Source organism: Bombina bombina, chromosome 4 (genome assembly GCF_027579735.1).
Source record: "Bombina bombina isolate aBomBom1 chromosome 4, aBomBom1.pri, whole genome shotgun sequence".
Classification (NCBI taxonomy): Eukaryota; Metazoa; Chordata; class Amphibia; order Anura; family Bombinatoridae; genus Bombina; species Bombina bombina.
The window spans coordinates 693,727,937-693,736,402 of NC_069502.1; the positions used below are offsets into that span (position 1 = coordinate 693,727,937).

The 8,466-nt window shown below is 42.7% G+C and overlaps 1 long non-coding RNA gene across 1 annotated transcript; it reads right to left on the minus strand.

Annotated features, from left to right (window-relative positions):
• Positions 1-3,594: 3,594 nt before the first annotated feature.
• On the minus strand, positions 3,595-4,323 carry LOC128655546 (uncharacterized). The gene is made up of 2 exons (XR_008401842.1): positions 4,211-4,323; positions 3,595-3,810 (listed from the first exon to the last, which is right to left on the minus strand). It is a non-coding gene; the product is annotated as an uncharacterized LOC128655546 (long non-coding RNA).
• Positions 4,324-8,466: the final 4,143 nt, after the last annotated feature.

Sequence of the window (8,466 nt, forward strand, 5' to 3'; positions counted from 1 at the left end):
CAGCTCAAAGGGACTAGGGAACGGAGCTGCTGCTGAAGTTGGATGCTGGCAGCGACTTTGAGGAGGAGGAGACGATGGAATCTGCCCTACCTGGAACTAGTACGGCTGGTCAGGTAGGCAATGTGTCTGCCCTGGTGCAGCTATTGCATTTAATTTCTCCCCAAAGGGGGATTAGGGATTTTGGGGAAAAGGGGTTGGGATGAGGGAGGGTTAGGGGGAGCAAGGATAGGATAGAGGGGCAAGGGGATAGGGGTTTAAGGGGGGGTCAGGCACTTACACCATCCCATGCTTTGCAGTCCCCAGGAGCTGGAGATAGTATGGTGCCTAGCAGGGATTGGAGGAGAAGGTCCTTGTCTGGTCATGGCCGTTGCAGATCACATTCCCCTATCAGGAAGCCAGTTGAGGTTCATTCACCTATGTGGGCAAGGGGGACGAGTGTGGGACACATATCAGGGTGTGGTGAAGGAGAATGGAGAAGTGCAGATGGAAAGGTGTCCCAAGCTGACCAAAGCAGTGGAGCTTCTAGTCGGGAAGGATGAGGGACAGCGCCCCAGTCTGCAAGTGAGACGGCTGGGGGTACTGAAGTGGAGGGGGCAGAATTATTGAGTGGTAAGCGTGAGAAGCTGCTGAGTGATTTGAAGGCATTAATGGCAAGTCTGGAGGCTCCAAAGGGGAGGGGAATCGGTCAAAAAGGCATGGGTTCCAGGCGGCAGTGTGGCGGCAGTTGGGTCAGTAGCTCCGGTCAGTGGAGCAGTTTTGGCTGTTCAGGTTTGTGGAAGCGTGATTTTCTGGAAATCTTTTCCTTATTACCATTTGATCAGGTAATGGAAATTAAGGAGGATGACAAGTCGGATAAAGGGAAGGAGGAGGAGCGAAAGAAGAGATATCTTAAGCTCCCTAAGACACTGGGGAATTGGTCCAAAGCATTTTGTATACTTGCAAGCATGGTAACAGAAAAGTCTCCTGAGCAGGGGGGGCTCTTTTTTGTTATTTTGATGAGACCGCGGGCGCGTATAGGACATACGGGGGGGATGGTGTGGTGGAGGTATGATGAAAAGTTTTGTCAGAGGTTGGCGGTCAGGCCTGGAAATGAGGTGGGATGACCGCGTCATGGGTATTTGGTAAGAGATCATGACACCATTGAGGGGTCAGCTCTTTAGGGGGTAAGGAGTTGGGTCTACCGGCCCCGTGTCTGGAAGTGGGTCTGCAGTTGCTATGCAAAAAATTAAACGATGGGGTGTGCCATTTCAGTGGAAGCTGCAAATTTAAGCAAGAGTGTTCGGGATGTGGAGGTAGCCATGGACTCGCCAGGTGCTTCAAAAAAGTAAAGTTTGGGGGAAAACCAGGTGAGGCCGCTCCTGTGAGCGTGGACGTCGGCGAGGGCAGGAAGGATGGTTTGTGGTTAGAGGCTTACGCCAGTAGAATGCAGAACTACTGTTGTCAGGGTTTAGTTCTGGGTTTGTGATTCCATTCAAAGATCAGGGGGGAGGGACATTTGCTGGTAACTTAAAGCCTGCTAGGGAATTCCCGAGTGTGGTTCAGGAAAAATTGCAGAAGGAGGTGACTTTGGGGAGAATTTGTCCCCTCCATTTCATAATTTGAGAGTTTCACCTTTGGGGGTAGTGCCCTAGAGTGTTGGATTTGGTAAAAGGGGCCCTAGCTCAGTCTACCTGGAGGGCTTATGCCCGGGTATGGCAGTTGTGGGAATCTGTGGTGGGAAGCCGGAAGTGGATGGCTTCAGGTGATATCTGTTTGGGAGTCTTGTGGAAGTGGATAAAACAGTGGGGGAGGGACCAGCTTTCTGTGGCTGAGATTCGGAGAAGGATGGCTGCAATAGCTTTTTTGTTTCAGTTGGTAGGTTTGGATGACTTGACTAAACATTTTTTGGTTAGGATGGTGGTTCGGGGTTTATGCAGGTGTAGGGTCACTAGGGATGTGAGGTGTCCGGTGGTTTTTTTTTTGTTATTAAAAAAGGTAGTGGGGAAGTTGCCTGAGGTTTGTGTGTCCAATTTTAAAGTTTTATTGTTCTGGGCTGCTTTTGTTTTGGCCTTTTTTGGGGCTTTTTGGGTTTCAGAACTGGTGGGGAAGAATAAAAAGCTGGCAAGTGGTATTTGTTGGCGGGATGTGTGTTTGAATAATGGGGTGTTGAAGATCTGGTTGTGGATGTCTAAAACTGACCAGGTGGGTAGGGGCAGGCTTATTCATTTGAGTGTTGTTGGGGGACATTGTTGTCCTGTTGGTGCTGTGTTGGATTTCTTGAAGGTGAGGCCGTAGGGAAGTGGGGCTTTCTTTATTCATAAAGATGGTTAAGTTCTATCTATTTTCAGTTTGTGGCGGTTTTTAGAAGGGCCCTAGGGTTGTTGGGTGTTGAGGCCAGTGAGTTTTGTTTGTATTCTTTTGTATTGGAGCTGTGACGGAAGCGCAGGGTTTGGGTTTGGAGCCTTCGATAATTAAAAGGATTGGAAGATGCAGGTCTGAGCGTTTTCAGGTGTATGTGAGGCCGGGGTTAGTGGTTTAGTAAGGGTTCCTAAATTTGTTCTTTTTCTGCAGGTCCTGTAAGATGCTGGCTGGTGGGACACTCTTATGTATATTGGGCAAGGAAGGAGGCAGCTGTTAAAGAAGATGGGGTTCAGCATGGTTTGGGTAGGGATGAGGTGTTGTTGAGATGGTTTGGGATGAGGGGGATGAAGTGGGTCCAGCTGGTGGAATCAATCGTTAATTATGCCAGGCTCTTTGCCCCTCCGCATATTTTGGTCGTTCACCTGGGTGGCAATGATCTTGGCTTCATGGCGCAAAAGTTTTTAGTGGATAGGATCAAGTGGGACTTGAATAGGTTGCAGGTTTTTTTCAGGGCTGGTCATTGTGTGGTCGGACATTGAATGTAGGTTGGTGGTCGGCTTGGGATGGGGTAAAGTTGTAGAATTCTAGACGGAAGGTGAACAGGATGGTATGCAGCCATGTCAAGAAGTTGTGCAGCCTCGCTTTGAGGCATGTTGAGTTTGAGGGGGAGTCTGGGAGGTGTTTTTCTTTAAAGGAAGGAATTGAAATGGCCTTAGCTGTTTTGGGCGGTGCTCGTCGGTAGGTCGAGCTGTGGTGGAAAAAATGTATTTGGTGGGCAAGCTCTGGTTTCTGTTTTTTCAAAGTTATTTATGTTGTGAAAAAAAAGTTAATAAACAAACTGCGGCCTTTTTTATCCCACATTGGAGTATGTGTTTTATTTGGGAATGAGCGGAACGAATAGACAATTTGGGGTCAATGCAACTTCATTAGAATTTGATAGACGTTTCACAAAAAGACAGCTAATTTATAACTGTAACTAATTTAGTTTGCTTAATATTTCTAAGCAGGTGATTTATCAGCAAATGTACAGCAGACACAACAAGTTTAAGATTTTAATGTAAACATTCTGCAGGGCTCTACAAAAAAAGACCCAATTAAGAAGTAGGTATCTCTGACATGACAGTAAATTAAATATGAGTTGTGATGCTCTTGTAATTTGTTCTGCATTTCAGCAAGGTTGCAGCCTACGTTTTCTACTTTGCATTTGCCATGGCTGCATTAAAATTTGATAGGGTAAATTAGGGGCAAGAAGCATTACATATTTCACATTCTTTAATTATTCTCCCACGTGAAAGCAGAAAACAAGTATTTCATTGATGCAGATTATTCCCATCGCTGTTCCGACATTTTTCCCAGCCATCTGCAGTGCAGAATATTTGACTTACTAACATCTGGCTCTGGAATGTGATGAGCCTAAATAAGGTCTGTGTATTTACTGGAAGGCAGCTTTATGACTTTCATTTAGGGTTCCTATGAAGAAAAAAAATTAAAAAGGAAAGTAATACAATTGTATTTGAACTGATTATAACATGAAGTCCTGCTGCTGCCGACTCATTTAATCCAAAATGTATTAAGTATCAAGTCTAAATTGCAGGATAACAATTTAGTACTCATTATAGAAAATGTTTCCACACACCTAAAGTAGAATCTGATTTAATTTGCAGCTGTAATGCTATTCACTGAAACAAAATCATTTATAAAAATAGTTCATGCAACTAAGTGATTGTTTTGATCTTTTCTGAAAAAAACATCATTAAAGGGCCATGATACCCAAATGTTGAAACACTTGAAAGTGATGCAGCAAAGCTGTAAAAAGCTGACTAGAAAATATCACCTGAACATCTGTATGTAAAAAAGAAAGATATTTTACCTCAAAATGTCCTAAGTATTCAAACCCCATTGAAAAGGACTTTAAGCAGCAGATCAGTATGTCCGTCCCGGGACAGCCAAAGGAGTGAGCTTTGTGCGTGTGTGTTATTTCCCTATTCAGTGTAAGGAAGTTTACTACGAAATCTCATGAGAGTTAAGGGAAATCTCATGAGATCACAGTAAAAGAGTTCATGACCTCAGCACTGCTGATGCTGATTGGCTGCTGTTCATTTCTTCATTTTTTTTTATTTTTTTATCTGCAGCTGGGCAGCAGCTGAGTATAATTTTTTACACAGAACTTACTCTGCTGAGCTGAGAAAATTGTGAGGTCAAATATCTTCATTTTTTACATAGAGATGCTCAGGTGATATTTTCCTGTCAGCTTTTTACAGTTATACTGCATCAGTTTCAAGTGATTTAGCATATTAGTATTATGTCCCTTTAACCAGTTAATTAAGTTTTTAAAAGATTTAGCTCCTATAATGTTATTAGGATATACAATTACTGCAGTGCTAACTCACATAAATATAAGTGTACACAACTGTATATACAGTGTCATATGGTGAACAGTTAAATGAAAATATAAATAAAATACAATACACGTGGGTTGTTCAAGCTGTTATCTAGGGGAAAATGGGGCCATTTAGTGATTGTTCCTGGCTCCAATTATACTAAGCTTTACATTCCTGCTTTTCAAATAAAGATAGTAAGAGAACAAAGAAAATTTTATAGTAGGAGTAAATTAGAAATTTACTTAAAACTGCATACTCTATCTGAATCATTAAAGAAAAAAATTGAGTTTAGTATCGATTTAACTTTTGCAGCATGTGCACTCCTGCAATGGGCTAGATTACAAGTGATGCGTTAACTGTAGCGCAATAGCGATATGGGGTATTTTGCGTTTCTTTGCACGTTAGAAATCATGCACATAATATGAGTTGAGAGTAAACGCATTCGCTTGAGTGCACTCAAATTTAACACGTGTCAGGTTAACGCAACTTCAGAGCTCTGATTAACTGTTTTGTGAGAGAAAAAAATACACAAAGCATTTAAAAAATACATTAACAGTACAGTTACACTCATATTAACACTATCTGATAATAAATATATATATATTTTTTTAAATGGTTTCAGGGGTTAAAAATACTTTTGTCTAAATAAGCATATCTATGTGTGTGTATATATTTATATATATATATATATATAAATATATATATATATATAGTATATATATATAAATATATATATATATATATGTATGCATAAATATATATATACAGTATATATATATATATATTATTATTATTATTATTATTATTATTATCAGTTAATTATTTGTAGAGCGCCAAAAGATTCCGCAGCGCTATTAACAAAGGCGGAGTACAACAAAACAATTATAGGGATCAAATGGGTAGAGGGCCCTGCCAAGAGTTGCACTGCTGTAGTCAGCTCTTGAGAAGGTGATTAACAAACAGCTGGACTTTTACGCTTACATGCTAAGGGGGTTCAGGGGATAGCAATGGAGGAGAGGAACTGGTATAAAGAAAGATTAGCATAGGTTGTATGCATCCCTGAACAGTAGAGTCTTTAGGGAGCACTTGAAGCTTTTAAAACTAGAAGAGAGTCTTGTGGAGCGAGGCAGAGAGTTCCACAAGATGGGAGCCAGTCTGGAGAAGTCCTGTAAACGAGAGTGTGATGAGGTGACAAGAGAGGAGGAGAGTAGGAGGTCATGAGCAGAGCGAAGGGGACGGGAGGGAGAGTATCTGGAGAAAAGGTCTGAGATATAGGGGGGAGCAGTGCAGTTGAGGGCTTTGTATGTCAGAATGAGAATTTTGTGTTTGATCCTAGAGGCAAGAGGAAGCCAGTGAAGAGATTGGCAGAGAGGTGCAGCAGATGAAGAGCGACGTGTAAGGAAGATGAGTCTGGCAGAGGCATTCATTATGGATTGTAAAGGAGCTAGGCGGCAGGTGGGGAGACCAAAGAGGAGTAGATTAAAATCTTAGTTGTGTGTTGAGTAAGGTAAAAAACATTTTAGAGATGTTTTTAAGGTGGAAGCTGCAGGCTTTAGCCAATGACTGAATGTGAGGACTGAAAGAAAGATCTGAGTCAAATGTGACCCCGAGACATCAGGCATGCGGGGTAGGGGTAATGATTGAGTTGTCGACAGTTATAGAGAGATTGGGGGTGGAGAGTTTAGAAGAAGGGGGGAAAATAAGGAGCTCAGTTTTGGAGAGATTTAGCTTGAGGTAGTGAGAGGACATCCAGTTGGAGATGTGAGAAAGACAGTTAGTGACACGGGTTAGCAAGGAAGGAGAAAGGTCTGGTACAGAGAAGTAGATTTGGGTGTCATCGGCATACAAATGATATTGTAAACCGTGTGAATTTATTAGGGAACCTAGTGATGACGTGTAGATTGAGAAGAGAAGGGGACCGAGGACAGAGCCTTGCGGTACTCCGACAGAAAGTGGTGATGGGGCAGAGGAGGCCCCAGAGAAGGCTACACTAAAGGTACGGTTTGACAGGTAGGAAGAGAGCCACGAGAGGGCTATGTCACATATGCCGAAGGATTGGAGGGTTTGGAGCAAGAGAGGGTGGTCAACAGTGTCAAAGGCTGCGGACAGATCAAGGAGGATAAACAGAAAGAAGTGGCATTTTGATTTTGCTGTAAGTAGGTCGTTGGTAACCTTAACAATTGCTGTCTCTGTGGAGTGATGGGGATGAAATCCAGATTGCAATGGGTCAAGGAGGGAGTTTATTGTAAGGAAATGGGATAGGCGTGCATAAGCTAGTTTTTTGAGAAGCTTTGATGCAAGAGGGAGGAGGGAAATAGGGCGGTAGTTGGATGGGGAGGTAGGATCAAGGGAAGGTTTTTTGAGGATAGGTGTGACCAGTGCATGTTTCAGCGATGAGGGAAATATACCGGTGCTGAGGGAGAGGTTGAAAGTGGGTGTGAGTATAGGGGTAAGGGTGGCAGAGAGGGAGGGGAGTAGCTGTGAGGGGATAGGGTCAAGGGGACAGGTAGTGAGGTGAGAGGGCAGTATAAGTGCTGAAACTTCTTCCTCAGTAACAGGGGAGAATGAGCTAAGTTTAAGGTTATGTGGGTTGTGGTTGATTGAGAGCATTTGAGGGGGTGAGAGAATGGAATTATGTTGAGAGCTGATTTCACTTCTGATGGAGTAGATTTTGTTATTGAAGTGGTTGGCAAAGTCTTGATCTGACAGAGGAGTTGTATTAGGAGGTGGGAGAGGGCGGAGAAGAGTATTGAAAGTGGAGAACAAACGTTTTGGGTTTGAAGAAAGATTAGAGATAAGAGTAGAGAAATAGTGTTGCTTATGGAAATTAAGGGCAGAGTAGTAGGAGTTTAAGATAAATTTGTAATGTTGAAAATCAGCTGAACTCCTAGATTTTCTTCAGTGCCACTCAGAAGTACGGGAACATCTGCGTAGGTATCGTGTCAGTGGAGTATGCCAGGGCTGAGGATAAGTGTTTGATTTCTGAGCTATGGTAAAAGGGGTGAGATTGTCAAGGACGGATGTAAGGGTGGAATTATATATATGTAGTGTTTATATGTTTGTACATATGTATTTATGTATTTACCATATATGTACATATATATACATATATATATATATACACAGATACACAGTATCCAACACAGATCGATGCTTACATCATAACAGATGTTCCGAATACACATTCGGCACTATTTGACACTTTTTCAAAGTTATCAAATAGTTAACCGGTACGCTTGCGGCTATTCCGGCCCAGCGTACCTTGTTTTCATTCCGCCACCCTGGAGGCCGCGGATGCCATAGGAATCAATGGGAGTCTGAAAGCAGTGAAAGCTTACGTTCGCTGCTGCCAGATATCCCATTGATTTATATGGTAGAAAACCAGTAACGTTTACACCAAACACCCTAACATAAATCCTGAGTCTTAACACCCCTAATCTGCCACACTGACATCGCTGCCACTAAATAAAATGTATGAACCCCTATCCCGCCGCTCCCGGACCCCACCACAACTAAATAAAAGTATTAACCCCTATCCTGCCGCTCCCGGACCCCACCGCAACTAAATACAAGTATTAACCCCTAAACCCCTGGCCTCCCATATCACTACCACTAACTAAACCTATTAACCCCTAAACCGCCAGCCCCCCACATCGCCATAAACTAAATTAAGCTATTAACCCCTTAACCTAACAACCCGCTAACTTTACATTAAAATTACAACATCCCTTTTTTATAATAAATT